The sequence below is a fragment of the Anopheles gambiae genome, chromosome 2 (genome assembly GCF_943734735.2).
Source record: "Anopheles gambiae chromosome 2, idAnoGambNW_F1_1, whole genome shotgun sequence".
NCBI classification, from domain to species: Eukaryota; Metazoa; Arthropoda; class Insecta; order Diptera; family Culicidae; genus Anopheles; species Anopheles gambiae.
Window position 1 is genome coordinate 47,840,572 of NC_064601.1, and position 12,863 is coordinate 47,853,434.

The 12,863-nt window shown below is 42.9% G+C and overlaps 1 protein-coding gene across 8 annotated transcripts in view; it reads right to left on the reverse strand.

Annotated features, from left to right (window-relative positions):
• LOC1270900 (homeobox protein prospero) overlaps window positions 1–12,863 on the reverse strand; it is a 169,752-nt gene that overhangs the window by 128,786 nt on the left and 28,103 nt on the right. For 6 of the 8 annotated variants that reach the window (XM_061648997.1, XM_061648995.1, XM_061648993.1 and 3 more), the window contains exon 1: window positions 2,878–3,149. The gene's annotated coding sequence lies outside the window, so the exon portion shown is untranslated. Of the gene's footprint in view, window positions 1–2,877; window positions 3,150–12,863 lie in introns of those variants that run through there. The other 2 variants (XM_061648987.1, XM_061648986.1) reach the window with 2 other exon arrangements.

The following is a 12,863-nucleotide window of genomic DNA, read 5'->3' on the forward strand; positions in this document are numbered from 1 at the left end:
TCAACTAACTGTCAGTTGACAAAATTAATAGAAACAAAGAGGTTCACTTACTCCGCAAACACTGATTACGCCCTTAGTGAGTTTAGCTTGTTAACATATGTACATGACGATGCTCCGACAGATGCTTGTTCGCATAGGGGGGTGTGACCATGGGAAATTGAGCGTAAAAGGTGCATGAAAGAAAATTGTGTCGCTTCAGTAAATGCTTGAGCACTTCGTGGCAACCCTCCTTTCGATGCCGTGGCGCAGGGAGAAGAAACCCATAAACACCTTTTTAATGAAACCATTCACACCGAGGCCGATATGAAATGAACTGAAACAAACCGAAACTCAGTTGAGTAAATAGTTGTAAAAGCTGTCGCACAATAAAGATGGTATACGCATACAGTTTCTTGTTTCTGTTAGTGCAAAAAGAAGGGAAAATACCATTCTAACAGCGCTTACACTATATGGACTAGCTATAAATAAATATCCACAGCTTTGCCAGGGCCTTTCTTCGGCCCGTCTCCGACCGGATCCCGGAAAAGGTGTAAAGTTCTACACCTTAGGCCCTTTGTCTTAATTCTTTGACCAATTGAGTAGAAAACACACATGCCAGTGAGAGCCTTTGATGAGTACCGTGATTGATTCTCGGTGCGTATGAAGACGGTTCGGTTCGGTAAGCAACGCGTTTGTTCTCGTTACACTTGGTTACGCGTTCGGGAAAACTCCGAGACCAAGAGGATCTCTGGGGCGTAACGTTTGCGAACGACCTGCGAACCCGGAGGCGAGAGCGAGAGCGAGCACCAAAGGTAAGCTGTGGCACGGGAAGCCACCTAGACGAGTCTTGCCAGCGCCAGCGGAACCGTGCGTGTACGCACACCTTGTCGCCCGATTAGATTCGCACCAGATCAGTCGTTGCTGGTAAACTAATTTGCTAATCGGTCCCCTCCGCAGCCTGTTGGGCCGGGACAGTCCCGCCAGCAGCGGCGACCATCATAAGATTCCCCCAGGGGAAGGAGCGCAACGATGAAGATAGAGCCTGGCCGGGGCCGCACCTAAGACGCACCGTGCCGCCTGTGCTGTGTAGCGAGTAATCGAGCGTTCGTGCCGCCGCCAGCCAGCGCGAGACCCAAGTCGTTGGGTTGGGTTTTATTTATGGAAATGAGCCCCAAACCCAAGTGGCGCGCTACGGCCGATAAGAGCGGCCATGTCATGAAAACGCGAAACTTTAAAACGCGCCTCACCGGTGGGTCGGCCAGCTTGGCCAAGGGCGAGTGGTTGCTGTTGCTTCTCAAGGTGCAGGCGGGGATCATGGCTGATGACGTGTGGGTCATTTGTTTAATTTAACGTCCAAGCAGCAGGCCACGCAAGTGACCGGGGCCACACCCTGTGTCTAAGACTGTAGGAGCATGACGAACGGTTTTGCTGGTAACAGGCAGGTAATAGATTGTGGAAAATTAATTTTCTTCAAGAACCACGCATGGATCAACACGCTCGTTCGTGGTGATGAATGTGTGGAATCATTTAATGCCATTAAGAGATTCGGATACATTCTTTCAAACAGCGCTCCCACAATTTAAGAACAGTCCACCGGTAGAAGTATCAGAAGCTTGACCACAAATCGCCATGCATTTAATTGTCCCATGGATTGGCTACGAAATTATTAATCACGCTTTCTTCCAGCACACCATGAAGAGTGACGTTGCTCTATTGCTCCAAGGACACAACCGTATATTGCGCGAACGCGAGAAAGCGACATTAATAATGCACATGATTGCTTACTCTCACTGTACACAACGCCCCATTGCTTGCAGTGGCACCGCGCGTGTGTGTATGTATGTAGTATTTTTTTTTCTATTTGGTAAGGTCACCTTACGGCACCACACTGAGGAAAAGGGCCAAATCTACTGCGCCAGGGACAAGGATTGGTTTGTCGGTGCTTGCTTGCCTCGAAGACAAACATTAGCCTAATGCGCTAATGCCGGTCTGGGCCTTTTTTGGGGTCACCCCTGGGAGGGAGGACTCAGGGAGCGGATGGTACAACACCACGACGACACTTTCGTTTGTGTGTTTCTGCTGCAGAGGGTTGGCGGGCCAGGACTGCGCGTTAAAGCCATACATACATGGCAAGGCGATGGCACGACGATGGGGCAGTGTAAAAGTGTTTCGTTACCCGCAGCCATTAGGAGAAGGGTCACAAACACCCAAAGAAAGCATTCGACGGCGTGCCATACACACACACACACACATACAATGGGGTGGTGGTTTGCACGCTTATCTCTTTCCGGAAATCTCAATGGAAAATTGTTATTAAATTTATCATACACGTATGAGGCGGCCGTGTCATGCGTCCCACCAGCGACCATGACGTCCCGGAAGCGGTGGACTAAAGTGCGATTTCCCGTTTTTTCCTGTGGGTTGTCTCTGTTTTTTTCTTTCCTTTTTTGTGTATGTGTTTGGTAGTATTAACTTCTTCCAGCCGCACCCTTCGACCCTGCAGGTACGTGTCTCGCGAGCGAAGCTGTCTTTTTAGACCCCGGTGCACACGGAATGTGTCGCACGAATTGATGCCTTGCACGAAATGTGGCCGATGGCGTAGTGAGCGTAATTGTCTTTACGTGATTTATGAATAAATTAGCAACCGCCGGCAGCGGCACAAACCTTAGGCGTTCGTACCACTCTTCGGCGATTGGGTGAAGAGACGAAAAATGACACACACGCTGATGTTGATGTACATTAGCCGATAAAAAAGCGGACTCAAGGTCCAAGAAATTGTGTAGCCTGCACGGCACTAATGACACATGTTGGTCGTGCAGACCGCGTACGGCATGGAATTGATGATGGATGATAGAGAGAGAGAGGCAGAAAAGAGTAAAATTATACAAATGGACTTACCTCTAGTGTGAAATCTTTCTCCGCACTTCATCATCTAGCATTGTGAGTGGATTGATCCTCGTCGAACACAACACCACCAGTATTGATTTGTCTTCCTTTACATCTCGTATGAGTTTGCGCGTTTCGACTAAAATGACACCAAATAAGCAAAAGTGACACGCGGTAAGCTTAGTTGCAGCAATTTAGAACACTTCCTGAAATGATTCTGCCGTCCACTTTCGAGATCGATTCTACTGATACTGAAACAAACGACCTTGAGCAATGCGAAACTTGTTCTGGAACGTCAATACATCGATAATCCGTTCCAACTCCATCATACCTATACAAACGCAGGTTAAGATTCATTCGGCCAGTGATCCTGAAATAGGTGTACGTAAGCGCACGTCGCAATAAGAAAGCAAACGTCTTCGAGTGTGTATGTGACGGGTTCTTGAGAAGAGCCTACTTACACGTTGACAACTCTTCGTCGCGTGTGGAAGTTTTTTGGCGCGATATTAGTTGCCTGATCATCAGTAATGCAGGGTTTCTTACATCATCGCAAGACGGAGGCTTCTTTTCTTGAATCAAATTGTAGAAAATTTTAAAAACATAACAGCGTAGCAAACCATCGGAAAACATGTAGTGAATTATTTTATGACCGTTGGTTTAATATGGCTTTCCAAATGCACACAAATTTTCTAACCATATTTACATTTCACTCAATCGCTAAGACAGGCGTGTCAAACTAATGGCATGCCAGTAAAGATTGCACTATGAAAATGCCGATTGATATTGTTAATTTTCTTTAAGTTTGTGTGGAATGGTATTTCTTAGCAATTAAATAAATTACAGTACATTCAAGACATACGCGTAAGTCTAACCAATATGTAGGGGCTTAATTAATATGTATGATTAAATTTACTGCTTTCAAACACTTCATAATTAATGTAATACGATTCATCCAAAAAAATTGGATATTTCTGACTTCAAAGAGATTTGAAAAGTTTATCGAAAAAAGCAAATCATTGTGCATTTCACAATTCTTGGGGGAAATTGAACTACAGTTTGAACTCACTGGTTGAGCTTTGATTCCCTGTCAACTATTGAATATGTGCTTCTAAGTTGGTACGTTTTTCTTCTGAATATCTGAAACTTTTCTGGGTAAGCCATGAGATTTTTGTGATTTTTTCAAAAACCGGTCTTTCTGTTCAAATGCATGCTTTTTAATTGATCTGTCAGCCAACTATAGAGCGTTTAAGTTATAAGTATGCCAAACTAAAAAGTGTTCAACTTTTGAATTCCTACTGTAATTTGACTTATAAACTGTCAAACCCGTTTGGATGCCGGTTACCCACCTATTTGCCCAATTGGCTAACCAGTTTTAGACAGAAAATACACGAACCGAAAATTCGCGAGCGTGTAATTCCATCTGCTGTTAAACCCATGTACAAACTGTCAACGGCTACTTTTCGGAACTGTCACATCCATAGGTTTTTCGGCAGGCGGAATTTCGCGCCTGTGAAATTCCAGTCCGTGGTGGGCAGGTTTGGATCAGAACTATTGGGAGGTTTGGACAGACCAGTACAGTAGTGTTCTGCAGTTTCTTTACGCAAAACAAAAAAATGGTTTTATAGGATTTGGTTTTTAGTAAAAATAAAACTGTTGGTTTGCTATGTAAAAAATTGATTTCAATATAAATCAGGAAGGAAGTGTATAAATATAACAAAAGTGGTGTCTACTATATTTTTAAATGGTTACAACTGTGAATAAAATCAATCTAACTTTTTTAAATACGCGGATTTTCCAGCCATGAAGCAATATCCTATTATATCCATAAAATAACTCAACACTAGAGTGACAAAACACATCTCAGAACAATTTACAATCCATTATCATGTTCATAACATAACATACAACTCAATGTTGTATTTTTATGAATTCATTTTGTTGTTTGAACATGTTCATCAAACAATGCAAAATCGACAAAATTATACAGGAATGAGCCAATATGTTTTGTTAAAAATTCAAGTGGTTTAGGTATGGTCAGTCTGTTGGTACAGTATTAAACTCACACGATCTAGCAACATGCCCATCATGGGTTCAAGCCCCGTATGGACTGTATCCCCATACTTAGGACTATTTTATTTTATTTTAGTATTTTAGGACTAAGTCACTAAAAGCCAAACCCACTAGTAGTGCAAGCAGGCCTTGGCCGACAACGGTTCTTGTACCAAAGAAGAAGAAGGTTTAGGTATCTATAACATTTTGTCTGAGAATAGAAATTGTGGCCGGTTACACAGTATTCATACTAGAGACGAATTACACTCAAGATTAAAAAAAATGACTTACTATTTTGTTGCATATCGGTTGTCCCCAAGATACGCTATGACATACGAACTGTGAATAAACCACGTATCTGAAATTTCCGCTTAAGTCAAAATTCTAGAGTTTTTGCATAAATATCTCTAATTTTTATGCGAATAAGTAATAAAAAGTGTTAAGTTTAAGCCATTAAATTGACTATGCGATATAATTGACTGAAGATTAAAATGTTATACCTTCCTTAATGATTTATAGATTTCTACAAAAGCGAATTTATTTTACATTTCACAATGTATGTGTCAAATAAGTGCAGTTTACTCGAAGAACTGTAAAATTTTGAAAAATTCCGTAACTTCAATTCCGCGTATAAAAGGTACCGCGTATCTCGGGGACTACCTGTAACCAGTTTGAGGTGAATAAGTGGTGAAAACATTCATATCCTATAAGAAACCAAACGAATACATTTTCTTATTGGAATGATGGATATTCTTCAGACTCCGCTTCTACAGCAAAATTACTTGTGGATCTCGAGTGGTATGAACATTAACTGTAACATATTGATAGCGAATTATGTCCTTCAGCGTATACAATTCTTTATACGAATGCTCAAGCCTTAAATTCCCCCTAACACAATCATATTTATTGAGGCAATAAAGCGACAAACCTCGTTTAACGTCTTGACACTGGGTAAACCCTCGTTTAATATTATCGAAACGGTTTACGGTCGAAACTGGTTCGGTCATCGTATCCTTGGCAGTGAGAAAAGGGAGTTTTGCCCGGGATGATGACCAATGAGGAATGTAATCGAAAAAGGACTATTAATTGTGTGATAATGCTTCCAGTGCGGTGAGTTACCATAAATATGTAATCGTTACCATGCGCGAGCCGCTGGCTTTTTATATGCGAGCTACCGTTTTGGAATCGACGGTGTTTGCAACGAAATTAAAGCAAAACAACAGACCTGACATAGAGGGGTGCACGGGTGTCTGTTGCGTGTGGGGAAATAAAAATGCGAGATGAGGTTGCAGTTATCCATGGAAATGGAGTCTCAAGTGACCATAAAATTGTGGTGGCGGAATTTGAATGTTCTCACCCGTTGGTTGCCAAGCGGCGGTGTGTTTACGATTGAAGCATCGGTTTGCACATCGATTGCCAACATCAAACGAGTTCGTGAGTAAAAGAAAATAAAAACAGACATCGATACACGGCCCTGGTAGTTCAGTTTCCAGCACGAGCCCAACTTGTTGAAACAGTTAAACACACAGTGGCGTGTTATAGTGTTCGAACGGCATAACTCTTCTGGCCCAGACATTTACTAAAACAAACAGGCGTGATGTAATTAAGAGATACAGGCTCTGTCACTCAAGCTCTTAATCTCGCACCTACAGAAGATGACAAAAGAGAAGACTCTTAGCAAAGATGAACACGGTCAAGGTAGTTAATAGTGCCACAAATTAAACAAGTTTCTGGTGCAGCTATCGCCCAAGCTGTGATCGCAATTAATCAACCAATGACGACGATAAACTCGGTTTCATTATCTTCATAAAAATCTTGTAACCAATTGAGTACGGTTTATGTATTGTGTGCGTCGAGACTGTTCATTCGCACTCAAGTCAATCAAGTGGATTCCAATAAAGGCTCAAGACAACAAGATGATCGTAAAGCTGAAACTTTACCACTTTCCTGCAAATCAATTATAGTCTTCTTCGTGTCCCGTTTCGCGTCGTGAGTAACATCGATAGGGATGTCGCGATGATGTCCGTATCGATGCCGCACTAAATGAACGGCAGTAGGAAAAAGCTATATGTTTTACAATTAAAAGCATCAACCATCGATTAGATAAATCGCCATCCTGTCCAGAAACTCCCTCCCCCAATTGGGTGATTGCGTTCAAAGCAGACGAAGAAAATTAGACCATCTTGCACTTGTAATTTGTTTGTGCCAGTTCGTACCTTCGTACCCCAGTTCGGTTCTTATCGCTTGCATATTGACACAATCGATCGATTAGACGACGGCGTGGAAACAACCCATATGTCCACATACTCGGGCCGCGGACTGTGTATGCAAAGAAAACTGACGCCGGAAGTGATCGCCTGTCCTCCGTCACCGTCACAATCACCACCGTGCGGGTGTCGAGGATTGCGTGGTGCACGGACGTTTTATTACCCCGGGCCATACAGGTATCGTTGTCATCCATTTCCTCCTTACACGAACCACGTGAACACATGCACGAACCCCGCTACCCCATACTATCGAGCGATAAGAAATGAAGCTTAATGTAATGCCAGTGCCGGTGCTCCAGAGTCACCGGCGGTACCACTGGCGATAGTACTGGCTGCGATGGCCTGGCCACGAATCAACATACGAGATATCGAATGGAGCGGCAGCTGTCATTAGCGGTAGTTTCTTCGTAGCCATTTTCCGCCCGAAGCGCGTGCAACGTGTTGCGTTTTTCCTCTACCATAAAAAGATTTTTATCTTATCTCTCCGTGCGCCCATTTCCCATGCTTAAGTGATTACACACACAGGCCGTGTGCAGTCGGCTGAAGTCACCGATTGGCATCACTGGGGAGCTCGCTTAGGGTGGAGGGTTATGGGGAGCTCGCAAGGCGTATCAGACCAGCCTTGAGTGTGGTGCAAGCAATGCTGAAGGGACAGTAGGGGGAGGGTCAAGGAAGGACATGTGTAGATTGTTTGCGTCTGTACACGGGCGTTCAAGGCATGTTCAAAGAAGGGGTGAGTTTTGGTCGTTACTACCCATCCCAGGAGAACTGTTACTGCTGTAGCCTTCCAAATGCCCATCTGCAGGTGTGCGTACTTGCAGGATGGCTGGTTTGACACATGTTGTACGGACAAACGAATTATGGAGCAAGGTGGAGCATATATGGATTATATTTTTTATTAAATGTACACTAGCATGTAACGTATTCAGAGCATTCACATTTTTAGTAGAGTTTTGTATTAAACTATGATAGTATTTTTGTACTCAAAGAAAATATGTTTGTGAAACACAAAAATAATAAATCTAGGTGTGACAATGGCGTTTGACACGTACTAAAATACAGTATTCCAAATATACAATCTTCATATTTTGATTGATCTTCCTCTTCTCATCTGTCATATCTGAATTATTTTCAGTTGCATGACCCCATTAGCCTTATTTGCATGAAACGATTTCTGCTTGGAAACTCTTGTCAAAATCACCGTTTCCCTCGACAACGGAAATCGAACAGAGTTCGGCGAATCTTTTTCGCGCAATTGTTAAAAATGTGAAAAATTGGCTTTTAAATTACTATTTTATTATTCATAATCAAATCGTGTCATAGAAACGCAAAAGGGTTTGTAAATATATTTTTTTACTATGGAAGGGGAAGGATTCGCCATCAAACAATCATTTCATGGGAAGTAACTTTTTTTTAAATTTCATAAGCATAAACTATCTTGGTATATTGTACTTCCTACCTTTTCTTTTTATTAGTACGTAATAAATTTTTTTTTAATTATACAAGGATATAAAAAACGGTGAGTATGTAGTTTGATGGATTAGTACGATGGCATCCATTCGATTGGTTCAATGTCAGTTGTTTGTGAACCCTTTAACAGTCTCGTGTATTTGTAAAAGTGTATAAAACATGTGATCCGTTTTATCAAATCTTATATGAAACATGTGGTGAAATTTGTGATTTGTTACATAAATTAGCAATTGCAAACTAATTGCCCTTTTGAATTTTAAAAATCATTCAAATAGGTTCAAAATTCTAATCTTTAGTCAGAATAATATGAAAAAATAATGTACTGGTTAAAACCAACGCAGCAAAACTACACGAAAATAAGCTACATTTTGGCTGGAAACCGCGTATTTCGACTCACGCAGATATCCGAGATCCGTCTCGGTCCACATGAATAGCGTATCTTGGGGACATCCTGTATTGTAATCAAATGTAAAAAAGAGGCTGATAATTTCTATCCTCAGTTGGCAATGTTTTTGCATCACCATTGTCACAAACATAATTAATACAACCAACTTCCTAGCTCTCTATAAATATGTCCACCTTTCCATACGTGCTTTTTTGTTCTTTGGTTTTACATGTAACATTATGCATTTGGCTATTCCATCTCAAAGAACATGTGATGCTTAATATGTTCATACGTCTTACACATAACTAACAAAACCGGCACTGGTTGCAAGAACTATGACTGCATTTTTATGTATGCATCAAATTGCGATCAATTACCACTTCTGTCGAAAAAAGGTTGAATGCTTAAATCCCATCATCAGGTTGTTTCAAATGAATCGGCAGTTAGATTACATCTGTTTCATCGGTTCATCGGTTAGTATTCATTTCTTATTGGAAAAATGTTTTTCAATCGTTTTATTTTGCATAACATGACAAAAGTTTAGTTCTCCCGTACCCCATGTAACAAATCGTGACGTTTGATGACCGCCTTCTTCCCCTATCAGCGTGTCGTAATTGATCCTATCACTATCACTATCACTATTTATAACATCAAATTGATTAATTCCTGTTAATTCTTACTATAAAAAGAGAATGTGTTTCATAGAATGCTTAAACCAAACAGGAAGATGGAATTGATTGATTTACGCATGCTCACAAATGATTCAATGAAAACATAATTGAAACTAGATTTTCAAATTACCTATTGTAAATATTTGTTGAAAGGCAAAACAAAATAATCCAATCTTAAAAGAGTTAAGCTGGTTGAATTACATGTTGCATTTAATACTATATTTCAATCATGTGACAATTATTTGTTAAAAGACATGGCAGAATTAAACAAATTTGAGCATCATTAAAATACAAAGAACCCAAAAAATATCCTTGAGACTAGCTTATCAAACTCATTAGAAAAAATATTCTTTCAATTTGGCATTACCAATCGTTGTCGATCTAGGCCTGCGATATTGAATTGGCTTTTAATTACTGATTGGTTTACCCCCCATAAAGGAATAGATCTTCTTCTATTTGGCGTAAACGTCTGACGTGGACATACCGGCCTGTACAATCTTTCGAGACTTTATTCAATACCATGCAGCCGGATAGTCTGTCCTTGCAACGGGGGAACGGTTCATTCTAGGCTTGAACCTGCGACGGGCTTGTTGTTAAGCCGTACGTATGAGTGGACAACTGTACCACGGGAGCGCTTGTACAACGGAAAACAATAGTTATTGTGTTTGAATGTTATTAAAATGTGCAAATTAATGATTATTGCCAGAGCGCGGCCGAATATAGTGTATCAGTGTTTGAGTATTTTCGGATGTTTAACAACTAAAATTGAAAATTGTGTTCAAATCAAACTCACGAACCAAAAATATTGTCTCGATAACAAATGCATAAATATAGGTCAGTTAATAAATGTTCGATTTCAAAACGGTTTCAAAAACAAACCAGGTGCAAATCGTGTAGTGGAATTTGTTCATCGTTGAAAAACGATTGAATAAAAATTTATCACTTGTCAATATAAAAAAAATGAAAGCCCAATCAAATCGAAGCTGAAATATGAATGACTCGTCTTCATTCAAGTTCATCGATTCGGCGGGTAAGGTTTTAAAATTCTAAATCCTCAAAAAAGAGGGGAAACATTTCCCCTCGCACAAAGCTAAATGTGCATGTCCTTTCAATTCCCCCTTTTTTCGAATTGCCAGTAGGGGTAATCAGTTTGCCAGCCCGAACGGGGAGAAACGACTAACACTGCCTGCTGCCCAAGACATGCAGAGCGAACGTGTTTCGAAAGGGAAACAGTAGTTTGAAAGGATAATTCCAGCCGGTGGAGGGGATGGGTTTGGACGCGTACTGGAAGTCCGAAATATTCTTCCCGGCTTGTCACCAACATCAACGGCATCTATTGAGCGGTAGCGGAAGGGCGCCCGGAAGCGCGATGCTGTCAGTCCTATTCACCCTGCAGCCAGGTCGCCCGGCTAAGCAGGAAGGAAGCTTTGTCGCCCATGTCGACTAACCCTTGAGGGAGGGTTACACGCAGGCGAAGAAAGACCGTTTGGTGAAAGCAAAACCCGCGGTAGCGCGTGCGGCCGTTTCGTAGGACAGTCTGCTGCCGACTGATTCTTTGCTGCCGCTGAGATCGAGGCGCGTGGGTTTGGTATGTAATCGAGTCGTCGTTGCCCTTACGATGAGGCGCTTGCGTGCGGTTGAGTATTTGTGGGTGTTTGGTTCTTCACTACCTAGCGACATTGGTAGCCTTTGGCAGTACACGACGCACACGCTCATGGACACGAACGAAGGGCGTTCGCCAACCCGGAGGAGTGGGATTAATTATGTTCTATAGAAATGAAAACCACGTCCTGCACGATGCACGGTCGTGGACAACTGGAAGATACCTCCAAACGGGCAGACAGTCCCGGAAAGGAAAGCAAAGAGGAACAGCCGGGAAATCTACCGGACGTATTTTCAGCGAGACTCATCAACGGGATGATAAATTTTGATCCGCGCGTTTTGTGCGCTCTTCAGCTGCATTCAGCCTCGCCGGCCAGCGCGATGCGATTGATGCATTTCACGTTCACGTATGCATTTGTACCCGTTGTGTGCGTGTTGGTGTGTGAGTGTTTTTTTTTTCCTTCGCCAATGTTGCTCTGCACAGTGAATGCATAACGGTGGAAAAAACAACCTCGGTCCTGGGTAGGCTCAGCAGGCCTAGGCACCGACGTTGGGAGGGAAATTTACACGCACACAGCGACACGTACAGCGACACGCACAATGGCAGTCGACTTTCCACCGGATGCACTTTCCCGCAAACGAACACGACTGTGCGGGGTATTTGCTGTGTTTCGAAATGCATGTTGGCAAATTTCTATCCTTTTCGCAAAATTGCATAGCCAGCAGCGGCGTTGCACATTGGCACACGGGAAAGCGCAGTGCCAGCAGGGGATGGGAGCTATCTGCACCACGGGACAGTGATGGGGCGTAGGACTCACCGCGCGTTCGCAAAGGATCATCTGAGCTTCCATTTTGTTCCTCGATTTCCAAAGAACGGTATTCACAGTCAGCAAAACCGCTCCCACCGGTCGCTGTGCCCTTGTTTGCGTGCATTTATGTGTCCGTGTGTATGTTATGTGCGTTTTGTGCTGCATGTGCAGTGCACGAAGCAAAACTTATAAAAAAAGTGCACAAAATTTTGCGATTAGAGTGAAACAAGGGCTGCCCGCGAGAGGCCTTAGGTCAGGTGCAATAGTTAGAATGCACCGCACCGGCTCGCTGCAGCTGCTTCCATCCATCTAGCCCGGGTTTGGCATGTCCCCGAGCCACGGACATGCATCCCGCTTTTTTTTGTTGGTGTGGCTATTTCGCGGATTCTGCTGCCAGCTGCAGCGGGACGCCGGGAACAGCATGCCTTTGGCGTTGCATCAAACTGCAGCAGTGCATAGCCGTTGCACTTGTTTCGAGCCGACTCGTGGGCAACTGACAGCAGCGCGGGCTTTGATAAATGGATGGATGCAATTTATGGAACGACGGATTCACCGATCGCAATGTGCCTTCGCGCCTCGTCTGATGGGTGACGTCGTCGTTGATGTGTGTGCTCGAGAATGACGTCGAGGAGTGGAGTAAAATGGGTGCGGTTTAGAGTGGACCAGAAAGGGACGGACGAGCTGTACCGGGCGCAGATCCCCAAAGCACGGTCCGGATGTAGGCCTAAACAGAACGGACAGCAGG